This window comes from Parasteatoda tepidariorum, chromosome 6 (assembly GCF_043381705.1).
Source record: "Parasteatoda tepidariorum isolate YZ-2023 chromosome 6, CAS_Ptep_4.0, whole genome shotgun sequence".
NCBI lineage: Eukaryota > Metazoa > Arthropoda > Arachnida > Araneae > Theridiidae > Parasteatoda > Parasteatoda tepidariorum.
In genome coordinates this window covers 23,981,567-23,996,142 of record NC_092209.1, presented here as the reverse complement: position 1 = coordinate 23,996,142, position 14,576 = coordinate 23,981,567, and the positions used below count along the sequence as shown (strand labels likewise).

Below are 14,576 nucleotides of genomic sequence, written 5' to 3'. Positions count from 1 at the left end.
TATTTATATATGATACTTATAAATGAGAAAATTATGGGTAAATTTAAATACAAATCACACTAATGAAAGTTCCCAGAATATCACGCCTGTTCACACGTCGACTTGTAAACATTACACGAGCGGAAGGATACACCAGAAGTTTTCTGTATTGCTTCCGGTTTTAGGAAACTTGTTCTTGTTTACATCCTGGTCACCCAATACAAATAGATTTTAATCTGAACTAAACACTTTGCATTCCAAGTGCTTCCAAGAATTAAAAAAAATGATGTAATCATGTTTAATTTGCATGATTAAATTTTTAAATTTACACTCTTTAAATAAAAAAGCTCTACAAGTTACTAAATAAAGTGGTTCACTATAGGTAGTGAAAATTTTCGTGATCTTTATTCCAAATTCGGTTAATATTTTGATCAATTTTAGCCAATTTTTTAAAAGAATTTTTTTTTTTAATGGCGGGCACTTGGGGATTGTCCCATTGGCCACAGAAATGCCAGAACTGCTACTCTTTTCTCGTTACCCAGTGGGCACTTGGGGCTAAGCCACGGCGGTGGAGCAGCGTCGCCCACGTCACACAACCACAAACTCGTTTATAGGGCGGGTCACATTCACACAATCACACACACAAAGGAGAAGGGACATAGAACACAGAGAGAAAAAGAAGCGTCCATGCCCTGAGCAGGATTCGAACCCGCGACCATCGGCTCCGCAGTCAGACACGCTAACCACTCGGCCGATTTCATCAACGAATCTGATATTGAGAGTTAGGAACTAGTTTTTTAAACGAAGCCGTTGTGAACATATCCACTCAAAAAGAGTTTTAGTTTAAGACGGTAAATACTTTATTTTATTTTATATTAAGCTGGGGAAAAATTATTGTGACTGAGTCCCTCTCTACCGTTAAGGGTTAAGTTTAACCCTTCTAACTACTACGAAATTTCGGTAGTTTCAGAAAATAATTTAATAATGTTCATCTCTAAAAATCTTGCATTAATAATGCGATAAATAAGAACTTTAAAAAATTCTTCGTTTTTTCATACAAACAGACGAACATATGTTTAAAGGATTACGGTTTTAAAGGTCTTATAAAACTTTTTTAAAAATTCTATTTATTTTACCAATTTCCGACATAGCTCACTACCAGTGGAAAAACTATTTGATAAAAACTTCGAATGCTGGAGGGTGTGGTTTAAGGGACTACAGAATTTAAAAAGTAAATTGGTAAAAAATACCAGAACATATAAAATTTTATATTAAGAAGAAATACCAACCATTCTTTTATAAATGTATTTTTAGGCAGCTGCAAATGTTGTAAATTTGTAATGCTAATCCATAATGGATTAATCAACGTTAATAGTAATAGTCTCTTATACAAATTATGATATTAAGGTAAGTACAGAGATGCCAGCTTGTTTATGCAAAGTAAAATAAAATAAAATTTTCTAGTGGAAACAAAATTTAAGTTATTTTCAGTTTAGTAATTTGCTTTTCAATTAAATATTCACATCTACAAATCGTAATATACAACTAAAATCAATTTTCTCTTGGTTATTCTTTTAAAAAGTAGGCGTAATTATTCTTATTCTACAAGCTTTACTATTTAACTCACTACCAATTTATTAAACTTTTTTTCCAAAAAGTGGAGCAGTTGTCATCCCTGTAAAAGTAGATTGTTTACCATAACTACTGCAAAATCTTCCTGATACCAAAACCAGATTTTTCATAGAGGTAGATACATTTATTCCTTCGTATTTATGTATTCTTCGTTTAATCAATATAAAGCATACCTACCAACATTTAATCCTTTAGAGGTTGATTTTCCCCAAGAGGTAAAAAAATGAAATTTAAATTACAACTTTAGAAAGAAACATATTTTTTATTTCGGATGAGCTCATTCGAACCAAGATCAGTATAGCATGTTCATATATAATATTATATGTTTTGAAAATAGTGGTGGACAAAAAGATTATAAATTAAGTACATAAATGTTAGGAATAAATGGAAAGCATACGCTGTACTACCACTTTAAAAATAGAAATAAAATTTTATGTCAAATGAGTAAAAGTTGCCAAGAATGATAAAACAATGGTCGGGTACCAACGTTTATTAAAATAAACTTTTTGAGATAAAATTACCTGTATTAGTGGGAAACGAGATATTTTAACTTACTCGACAAGTTAACAAATTAAATTATTTTAAATAATTCTAAAACTGTAAACCGTGATTTTTTTCTTAAAGTGAAATGAAAAAAATTAAACTTTCTCTTTTCCTTAAATTAAATTTATACCTTTGATTGTTCAAAGTAAATTGACAATAAATTTTTTTACAGGACTTTGATCACCGAATGTTGTCAATATGCTTGTAATCATACGTAAGAGTAGAAAGAGTCACGATTTACTTTTAAAAATTTCAATTTTCGTTCGCTATCACTAAGACAAATATCTCTTAAAAATATTCTGAAAAATAAAAATCTTAAAAATGGAAATTAATAAGATTTAGAAGGTTCTGAAAGATATAAAGTTTATTAAATTATCTAACGCTTGGGAATAGAATTGGTGAAGAAATGAAATTACACGACAGCAAATAAAACTGAATGGGTACTACATTTAAACAAATTGAGAAATATTCTTATGCCTTAAAGGTGGAATCAAATTTATTTTTTCTCTGTCGCAATCGATTCAATCACCCAAGTCCCTGCGGTTATCGTTCGATCGATTGGCCAGAGCCTTCTTCAGTCCATCCTTTTTTCCCAGGCCTCTTAGAATGTTTGTTGCTCTCGTTTTACCTGCTCTCTCCTTCGTCATTAAAAGAAAACTGTTCCAAGAAAAGAGAATGGAAACAAGGGTAATAAAACAGCTGGAGGTCTCCAAAGGGATGTGCTCAGCATCGAAAAAATAATGGGCTTACGTCGTATTTCATTTTTGACTAAATGGATTTTGGTCATTTTTCTCCTCTGGTTATGTAACAATGCTGACATTTGATTTCAAAAGGTGATATATATATATATATATATATGTGTGTATATATACATGGGTNTATATATACATATATATATATATATATATATATATATATATACTCATTTACAACCAAGTAGATGGATCATAAAGGTTTCCGACCATTTTTTCCCTTTTCACTACATTTTATTTGAGTATAGTTGCCATGCATCAGAAATTGCATGAAAATAATTGCAAGCAGTTTCCATATTAGTTAGAGATAATTGAATAATAGTATGGGCTGTTTGTGAACCACAATTTGTAAAAAATTCGATTTAATCCTTATACTATCGATTTTTTCTTTAGTTTAAAATTAAGAGAGAATTTATTTTCTATGTTCTCCTTTATGTATTGTTCTTATGTTACGTTGACAATTTAAGTCTTTTTTTTATGTTAAACTACATTTTTGCTTAAAACTGTACCTTGTGACTTGAATAAAGTCGGGTACTACAAAAGTACTGTAATTTATAGGCTAAGCAGAGCTAATTTTAATGGCATTTGGATATAGTAGCTCAATAAGAAAACATGATCAAATGTAAGTTGGGGTATTCTGCTTTTAAATCTGATCAATTCGCGTAATTTAGTTTCGAAAATTTCTAATTCAGCATTATTTATGTTCCTTAATTTTTTAACCCCTGAATGTTATACTGCGAAGAAAGAGCTTATGCTTCAATGATTTAAGCAAGTATTTTAGTAATCGCAAACAGCTTCTTTTTCGTTATTTTTATGCATATCAGGTTTTACTTCACCAGTTCCGATAAGACTCGGAGATGGTGACTTGACTCGAGGCTTACCAAGCTTCGGATAGATACCAGCTTGTCTTGGATGTTAAAGTGTTAGACCACAATTCCTGAATCATGTCGTTTGTCACACAATTAAAGAGCTTTTTTATTTAAAATAAATTGAAAAAAAAGCAATTTTTATACCGATTTAATATGCTTCTCCCTTTTAATGTCTAAGGTATGTGTAAAACGTTCTGGTACATTGCACATTGATATATCGCATTTTGTCATATGTCTAGTTTCTGTAAACATTATTGTCCAGCCACTTAACCCTTTCTAAAGCCAAGGTAAGTATACTTACCACCAATTATTAAAGTCTATATGTTAACTTTTCTACCACTTTTAATTTAGGTTTCTATTTGTTAATAACTTCAGCTTTCTTGAAGTGGGCATGAATAAAATTGGTAATCATTTTTTAGTATAAGAAAACGTATCAAAGTTATAAAGTGAATAATTCCTTCTGAAGTTAATAGCATTTACAAGATTTATTTTATAAATAAAGAAAAATAAAAGTCAATAAGTTCCTAATAGGTCGTGGTAAATACACTTACCTCACATAAAATGGCATTAAAATTTAAATTAACTTTTTTATAAGCTGAATGAGTTTTTCTTTTCTTGTATCATTTACTATTCTTATATGAATTTCAATTCCAAAAATTCTTCAATTTAACTTAACTTGAAATAAGGTCCACTAAAGGGTTAAAGTAGTCTATATATGAAGAGTACATACACGAAAAAAGTAGTATTAACTATTTGCTTATGCCTACAGGACATTTCTGTCTGTTACCCTACCATTTCAGCTTTAAATAAGCATTGCTGTTTCAATAAATATTTATGTATTGCTACTAACAACTGCGAATTGTCTGCAGCAAATCCTTGTTAATTTTGAATTTATTAATTTTAATTTAATATCATTTTGACTACTACAACAAACAAATAAATAAATCCCTTATCTGAATACAAGTTTTTTATAAGAAGAAAAAAATAAGTAATTTCAAAATGTTATTTCAATTTACAAATATATTTCAGCTAGCTATAAACTACCACTCTGGAAATTCTTCCACGGAAAGTGTAAAAATTGGCAAGTCCAGCATTATTAGATAGAATTAGGTTGCTTATGTAAAATGTATATTAATAATGAAACACTTGTATTACAACATTATTAATTTTTCGGAAAAGAAATCGTCATTTCAACCCTTTCCAAAACAGCAAATATCGATTGAAAATTTTAATCATGTAACACATTAGCAAGTGAAGCTTCATACTTGAGCTCACAGTTTAAGTAATCTAGTCCTAGTGTTTTGATTTTATTGGGCACCTGGGTCGCGAAGCGACCCCTATCCCATTCATCTGGAATTTTAACACTGTTTTGGTTGAGCATTGAGGTAAGCAGGAAGTGGAGTTGCTTTTATAAATGTTTCAAGCACTTTGCTTGACTGTCTAAGTAATAGTGATTGCTGAACAAATACAAGCAATTACTTTTACATTACTAGTGGTTCGTAACATTTGTTGAATTAACAAGAATGACGACGCAGCGCCGGAAAGGATTGATACAATGCCCAAACAAATAGGTAAAAGTTCATTATGATCTATTTTTTTAAAAATAAAACGCACATTAAGCAATATTTATACATTTGAATATTCCTTTTGAGCTACATTTACTTTTTCAAAACAGCATTTTAAGATGTGAACGTATTCTGTTTGAACCAAGGAAGAAAGTCCATCGATGATATGGTAGCTTTGTGAATGCGAATCCCAAACAAAATGCATTAAATTTTTTTTAACATGTATGCTAAAGCTTTTAAAAACAACTATAAGCTCTTTGAGCCCATAAATTATTTTGCACACAAAGGAGCAATAAAAAAGCCAACTAATTGAAACTGACAGTAATTAGAATCTCAGTAGTTAGATTTTAGTAGGAGATAAATCTTTACATAACTAGAACAGATAACTATAACCTAAATTGTAGAGGAAAAGTAATTATGATAATAAGGCTAAAAACAGTAATGTTAGTTTTCTGTTTTTGTTTACCGACTGGGGACACATAAAACCAAAGCAAAGGTTAATATATTATAGATGAATTCAAAGTGAATAATGGATGCTTACTTCTTATAAGGCCTTTAAAAGATATGCAGAATGCTTCATTTGAAAATCATGATGAGAGTCCTAAATATCAGTTAAATCTGGTGGATTATTCACCTGCAAGTAAAAATACAGTTTATTAAGATTGCTACTAAATCACTATTTTAAAATAGAAATTATTATTTTTTTAAGTAAAATCAAGTACACTACATTATACAGGGTTATTCATAATTCCCTCCGGGGTTTCGGAGTGTTATAGTAAAAAAAAGAAGACGAATATGAAAAAAAGAAACATATGAAATTATTCCGAAATTATTCAAGTTTTACTTACATACATTTCAGGTGTTTTATGTGTGAACCCTTGGTCACGCGGCATACATCAATGCAATGGTCCATTTCCTGCCCGGAGGGAATTATGAATAACCCTGTACATGTGTATCCATACCTGCCAACTCTTCCGGTTTTACCGCAAGATTTTTTTTTCATATTTAAAGTGCTAGCAAAATTCATGTTATTTCACTAAACTTTTTGAATTATATTAATAATTATAAATGAGTTTGACCACCACTACATATAAATAATTTCAACAAATATATAAAAGCATATTAGTCCACACGATATCGAATTTCAACCTGGCTAAAATATAAATATCTTTTTGAGTAAAACTGTTTTTTGGTAATTGTTTTACTACCACTTGGAAAATCCATTCTCGAAACGAATGAATGCTGGCAGGTATAGTATACGTTAACATAACCCTTTGCAGTACTCACAGACACTTTTAAATTACATACCACTCTAAATGTTTAAATTTTTGCATCACGGTGTTAAATGAGCACTTTAATTAGTTGCTCTCGGGCATTATATGGTTATGTGTGCAAATTTTAGGTTTTGTCTTATAAAATTGTAGTGGTTGTGACCAGTTTTTAACCGGTAAACGCCCACCTGCATATGTTTTAAACATATGTCGGTGGGCGTTAACCGGTTAAAATAGTACATAACTGCCAACTTTTGCGCATTTGGCGTAAAGTTTTATTCGCATCTTTAAAGTGGTAGTAAAATGTATGCTTTCATTGCATTTATAAACTTAATTTTTAATCTTTTTGATCACCACTATTTTTAAAATAATGAAGTATGTATATTAATATGTAATACTGTCGCGAATCCAAAATACAATATATTTTTCTTCCTAAAACTGTAATTTAAATTCCATTTTACTACCACTGGGGAAAATGATCCTCGAAAGGATTAAAAGTTGGCAGGTATGTATTCAGGACAATTTTCAAAGACATTAATTGTGACGGGAAACTTTTTTCATTTATCTGGGTGAATTAAAAGATTCTCAGATACCAAAATGATTTAGCTATTTCTGATTAGATCTAGAATTCTAAGGAACAAGTATTTTTTGCAGATTTTTTGAATGCCTTAACAGTAGATAAACCAATTAATTTCGATAATATATTATACCACTTTTTCCATAAAACCACTTTTTGTATCATTTCAATTTATAAATTCGGGACAAAGCGGGTTACGCAGTTTTTAATTTTTTTCTTAAAAGAATACTTACCGAGATTTATAAGTAGTTCCGATGTACATATGCATGAACGTCGAGGAATTGCATGTTAAACCCTCAATTAGATGCAATTGTATAGCACTATCACAATGAAAAGGAAGAATAGCCGATAGCAGTCCTAGGTACCAAGTTCTATTAAATTGTCTGTTTCTGTCTAAATACTTGAATGAGTAAAAAATGAACAGACACATAATGAACTTCCTATGCTCTTTCATTGCCACATTATTATAACGAAGTCAACCGTTATTACAATCATTAGCAAAAGAAAAAAAATATTATAATCTGTTTCAGTTTTGACATACTATTATAAGAATATCACGCATTTATATATCTGTGCTGAAATTCAATAAATTTTTTATTCAAAAGGTAAAATAGGAAGCTTAAAATGTGGCACAATTCTCATGGAATCAGAGATGCCAACTACTCCGGACAAGCAAAAAATATTTAAAAAACGGTAAATAACTACTAAGTAAATTTTGCAAACATTTGACTATTTTTGCTTGCTTTTTTAATGGTAAAGCATGACGTATGTACGTCAAAGTGCAGACCTGCCAACTTTTAATCCCTTCCATTATCATTTTTCCCAGTTGTATTAAAACTTCAATTTTAAGCAAACAAATACGTTGTATTTGAAAAAAAATAAGTTGACAACCACTATAGTAACGCATATTAATATATAAGCTTAATTTTTGTAACAATAGTGGTGATCAAAATCATTTAAAAATTAAATTTATAGAAGAAAAAATAGTTTATATTTACTACCACTTTAAATATGAAAATAAAATCTCCTGCAAAATCCGGGAGAGTTGGCAGGTATGAAAGTGGAGAATTATATAAGCCTGCGAATTATTGAAAAATAGTGGTGGATAACAATCTACTGAATTAAATTTATTAAACCAAGAATCACAATTGATAAACTACCACTTTAAAATATATATTTGCTGACCGGAGCAAGTTGGCATCTCTGCGGAATTTTCAGAATTATTAACAATTATGAGTACCTGTCAATCTAGTCATGATAGGATGTCTTAGCATCTAACGCCGCGCGCTGGTCAGGTCAGGGCTGAAAGCCTATACATATATATCGAGACGGAAAAGAGTAAAAACTGGTAACAAATAAATTTCATTTTTTAGTTTTTTTCTGGGAATAATAAAAATCGATAACTACATACCTGGTAACTTTTAATCCCTTCCATTATCATTTTTCCCAGTGGTATTAAAATGGAATTAAAACTTCAATTTTAATCAAACAAATACGTTGTATTTGAGAAAACTTAAGTTGACAACCATGATAGTAACGCATATTAATATATGTGCTTAATTTTTGTAAGAATAGTGGTGATCAATATCATTTAAAAATTAAGATTATAAAAAAAAAATAGTATATAATTACTACCACTTTAAATATGAAAATAAAATCCTCCGGAAAATCCGGAGTAGTTACCAGGTATGTAACTACCAATTGTTTTTAACGGATACAATTTTTTTATATAGAATTGTTTCTTCGCCGAGAAAAAAAATTCCTTATAGTCAATCGTTATTGTTGAGAATAGATTAACTCCTCCCGAATATTATCTAATATTGAAATGATTCTCCCACAAGTATTTTCTCTTTTCTGTCCCGCTTTCAGGCCTGGGTCAGGTATTGCCTTCTTACCGTATTATACGTCCTTGTTTCTTCATTTTTCTTCTGCGATCTCCATTTAGGGGTAATGGTTGCAACTTATCTATAATGGGAGTATACGTTGACGCTGTTATTCCATGACTTGATAGCCAGATTAAGCTTTACAACCAAACCACTTTCTAATACAATACTTTTGCATTGTACCACTTCTGAACACTTACATTGCTAACAGCATTATTTAGAAAGAAAAGAAGTTCTCCTTTACCTTATTGATGGAAAAAAAACATTCGACAATGGAAATAAAAATAAACTAGATGTGTTCTTGGCTAAACTTGTAGGAAAACTAACTGTTCAAAATCTTCTCCTGAGGAAGACGCTAAACAGACTTGCGGATGAATTTCTCCTTTACCTTATTGACAGGAAAAATACACTTCACAATAAAAATAAAGCCAAACTAGTTGTACTTCTGGCTTAAGTCGTGGGAATCTCTTCAGAATCTTCTCCTGCAGAAGACTTAATTTCACGGAATCTAGACATAACTTCTAGGCCATCAGTGAAGATATGCAAAAAGAAAATGAAGAGAAAGCCAATGCATTTTATTCCAAGACTTTAGAACACCTAGAGTAAAAAGGCTTTTGCAGGGTCTGTAAAATCAAAGTGCCCAGCCTTTAGAAATGATATCTTTCTCCTGGTCTCCTGCTAAAGTCTCTCTATTGTCGTTGAAAAAGGCTAAAATACCGGATGCTATATTACAGAACTGAAAAATAGGAAGAATGTAGTTTTTTAATATCAACTTTTGATTTTTGTTGGAAAAACGCAGAGATGCCAATTGCTCCAGATTCGACAATATATTGTGCGAAACCCGTGGAGAACTACAAACGAAAATTTTCTAATGTTCGGCTAATATTGGTTAACTTTCTTAGAGCTTAATTATATTGATATACAACCTACATTTGTAGGCCTGCAGGCTTATAAACCTTTGTCAAGTAAAAGGACAGATAACACAATATAGTGGAAGACATCACAAAGAATACACCCAGGGTTACGACGGGATTCGAACCCGTCACCGCCTCCTAAAACTGAAAGCTTCCACACAGTTTTTTGTAAGTTGTCCGATCAGACCACTATGAGGGTAAACCAATTAGTGAAAGTACTATTTAATATGAAATCTATTAAAAATTGGAAAGTGGTAGCAAATATATATCTAAGAATTTGTTTAATTTATGAATTTAATTGGTTTGTTTTATTTACTTGTCAACCACTACAGATTCAATTCTCAAATATATATGATAAATTTCTCTCAAGCACTTTTAAAGTAGAATTTGGATCCGGACTCTGTAGCGTATCTACCACTACAAAATTACAACTACAATTCACTAGTATATAAGACATGTTAACTCGACTCTATGTTGGGGTACCTTTTCATAGATGACGGTTGACATGGTCTGTTACTACTCTCCCCACATTGGTGACCTTCGGACGTGATGTGAACACGCCTACCTTGGCAAAAACGCCCACTTTGATCTGGATACGGCCTACATCGGCATACCCTCCAACTGCTACGGAATTTCCGTAGTTTCAGAAATCTTCTTTTCAGACGGTAGCAAAATTAATGTCTTAATATTTAAAAAAAATTAATTTTAGCGTAACTTGTCCACTATTACTTATAAAAGTGCAGGCCATATGGCTAGATTCTTAAGTTCTGATAAAAGTTTTATGAGAGATCCATTTGCTTTAAAAATTTCTACTTTGGTTCGCTACCACTAGAAAGAATTATTTTCAAAATCTTCATAAGTTGGAGGGTATGCATCGGCAGTATCGCCTACTTCGTTGGATGGTCCACATTGAACAGTTGACTTGCTACTTGTGACTGCATCATTATCCACCTCCTCACGCAGTTGCTACTCAGTCTCATCTCGATCACACACAACGTCGGCTTGCATACTTGTGATTACTCGACTGCTAACGGCAACAGAGGAGCGACTACGACCGTGAAGTTAATACACCTCTCACATTCAGCACTCAAAAAATACGGTGATCTTAATACAGCTCTCCCGGCCTCGCACGAAAAACAGCAATGAATCAACTAGTGGCATACATTCATCGAATTCTATCATAGCTATAATTCTGGTGGGGAGTACTGTAGCGTATCTACCACTACAAAATTACAACTACAATTCACTAGTATATAAGACATGTTAACTCGACTCTATGTCGGGGTACCTTTTCATAGATGACGGTTGACATGGTCGGTAACAACTCTCCCCACAGACTCTTCCGGAAGAATTTAATTTCATATTTAAAGTGGTAGTAAATATATACTATTTTTTCTTTTATAAACTTAATTTTTAAATGATTTTGATCACCACTATTCTTACAAGAATTAAGTACATATATTAATATGCGTTACTATCATGGTTGTCAACTTAAGTTTTCTCATATACAACGTATTTGTTTGCTTAAAATTGAAATTTTAATTCCATTTTAATACCACTGGGAAAAATGATAATGGAAGTGATTAAAAGTTGGCAGGTAAGGAAGGGCCGTGAGGCCTCTGAAGCCCAGTTCCACTATAACAAACGAACTTTTAAAATAGAATTTGGGTTCTTGCGCGCAAATGGTTCGCTTTTTAAATAATCAGCGCAGACTACTTATAAGAAACCGTGTGGAGGCTTTCTGGTGCAGGAGGTGATGTATCGGCCAGCAAAGCCCCCTTAATTACAGGGATGCCAACCATGACTAAAAGTCCTTATGTAGCAAGACGGGAAAGATGAAAAACTGGTACGAAATACATTTTATTGTAGCATATTTTTCGAGAAAAAAAAATTATCTGTAACTATCAAGATTTCAACATATATATAAATCTGCTTCTTTTCCAAGATTAAATAGATATTGTAGAATAGTTTAAAAAAAGAATAAGTGAACTCCTCCCGAAAACTAACTATAACTGAAATGGTTTTCCTTCCAGCCTTTTCTCTTTTCCGTCTCGCTTTCACCCTTCATGCCAACTGCTCCGCTTTCTGGAATTATTTTAATAAAGTGGTAGCAAATTATATAGCAAAATTCCTTAAAGAATAACCAGAAAATGGATGCTTTAACGTTGCATTTTACATGATGCTTGTAATTTTTGATATTTAGTGGTGAGAAAATTACTTAAAATGAGAAATACTAAACTAAAAGTAACTTAAATTTCGCTACCACTAGAAAATACTATTTTACAAAGTGGAGCAAGTTGGCATCTCTGTAAGAAGAAAGCTTTAAAGGGAGATGTTGAACTATCCGGTATATGATAAGCGTAATCAGGAGTGAGCAACGGACCTGAATATAAATCGGCAACGCATAACAACTGCTAGATACAGCAGTTTCCAGTTAACTCCTAAAAACTTAAGAATGCGGGAGCAGAAGATAATATATGGCATTTAAAAAATATCTAGTATCATTTCATGGAGTTAAATTTTGTATTTACTGAAAATTAGCCTCTCAGAAAATATTGTGTATTATACAATATAAATTATGATTTGACTACCACTTTCTTTAAAATATAATTGTTTTAATATGTTTCGTATAATATGATAGAATGATTTAACACAGAACTATTATTATATAGTGCCACAGCTCTCTCTTCTAAAATGAGGAGGGTAGCTTAGAAGCTAGGATAAGAATATGGAGGCTAACTGCTCCGCTTTCTGGAATAAAGTGGTAGCAAATTATGTAGTAAAATTCAATAAAGAAGGATAATTACGCCTACTTTTTAATATGATAACCAGAAAATGGGTGCTTTACCGTTGCATTTTAAATCATACTTATAATTTTTTATATTTAGTGGTGCGAAAATTACTTAAAAGGAAAAATACTGACCTAAAAGTAACTTAAATTTCGCTACCACTAGAAAATACTATTTTACAAAGCGGAGCAAGTTGGCACCGCTGTAATTATAACAAAGTGGTGTACAATATAAGGCTTTGAATTAATAGGAAGTAGTGGTGATTAAAAACTTTATAAATTGAATTAACCAAACCAAGAATCACTTTAAAAAGACTACCACTCGAAAATGATTATCGGCTGTTCGGAGCTAGTTTGCATCTCTGACAGCACATTAATGATTACCTACTATTTCAACCTTTTTTTATATGTAAATATCAGTATTATTGTGATAGCGTGTTAGACAGAGATACCACAAAATAAATATTATTAATATAGCTATTCTACCACCACAATCTGAGATCTAAATATTTCCGAACACACCTGCATGATTGCCTACCATTTCAACTTTTTTTAGATCGAAATAAAAGTATTATTATTATCATAGCGTGGTAAACAGAGATAAAACTAAATAAATATTAACGATAAAGCACTTCTACCACCATATTTCTAAAATATAAATATATATAAAAAAAGCAATTCTATCATCCTTTATTGATCTAAATATAAATGTTATTATAATAACAGCGTGGTAGATAATATTAAAAAGTGATTTTAAAACCACGCTATGTGGTAAGCCGTATCTATTTGCGAAAAATATAATGTATCAACTGTTTTGCCATTATTTTATTTATTTTGCACTTTTTTTTAAATCAAAGTAACAATTTTTAACCACATTCTGGAATTAAAATTATGCGGTTTAAAATTATCTTTCTGTGAGCTGTCCTAATTCCAAAAAGTTAAGAAAAAGCAACCAGAGTCAAATTCAGATGCATTTGATATGGATTTTATAATTTCGCTCAACGAGAGAGGTGTTAGTGTTATTAGGGATCTTGAGAACATAATTACAACTCCGTTCTGAGAATCAAAAGATGTTTATAAATTATTCATGGACTTCTCTTAAAACTTTACAGCTTTTCAATTGAAGCAATTTTCTAGAAAATGTCTCTCTTAATGGTAAATGAAGCCAAATTTTCCAGTTTCCTTTTGATGATCTGTAGGAAAGTATTTGGCTTCAGTTCACACTTAATGACAACGAGGAACATGAACAATAAAATAAAAGTCATTAAAAGTTTCATTTTCCCGAATTATAAGTTATCACTCAATTCAAAAGTTATCAATGTGTTTGAGAAATTCTACTTTGTTGTAGTGATTGCGTAAGTATTTTTTTTAAAAATGACACTGTGAAACATAATAAAATCTAAGGCATTCAAGGTTTAGTTCACAACAAGTTATCACTCAATTCAAAAAACATTAATGAGTTTGAGAAATTCTACTATTGTGATGATTGCTTGATATTTTCTTAAAAAGACACTGTGAAACATAATAAAATCAAAAGCATTCAAGGTTTAATTCACAATAAGTCATCACTCAATTCAAAAATCATTAATGTGTTTGAGAAATTCTGCTTTGTTGTAATGATTGCGTAAGTAATTTTTTAAATGACAATGTGAAACGTAATAAAATCAAAGACATTCAAATTTATTTTCAGGTGATAATCTTTAAATGTATGATTGTTTAGTAAATTCGATTTATGGAGATTTTACTCACCACAACTTCTAAGTAATTCAAAGGCTAATGTACGCCACTTTGTTACAGTTAAGC

The 14,576-nt window shown here is 31.2% G+C and overlaps 1 protein-coding gene across 1 annotated transcript in view; it reads right to left on the bottom strand.

Annotated features, from left to right (window-relative positions):
* The window catches only part of LOC107447924 (uncharacterized), a 152,654-nt gene that overhangs the window by 79,723 nt on the left and 58,355 nt on the right, over positions 1-14,576 (bottom strand). The window contains exon 2 of the mRNA XM_043047865.2: positions 5,882-5,974. The gene's annotated coding sequence lies outside the window, so the exon portion shown is untranslated. The remainder of the gene's footprint in view (positions 1-5,881; positions 5,975-14,576) is intronic.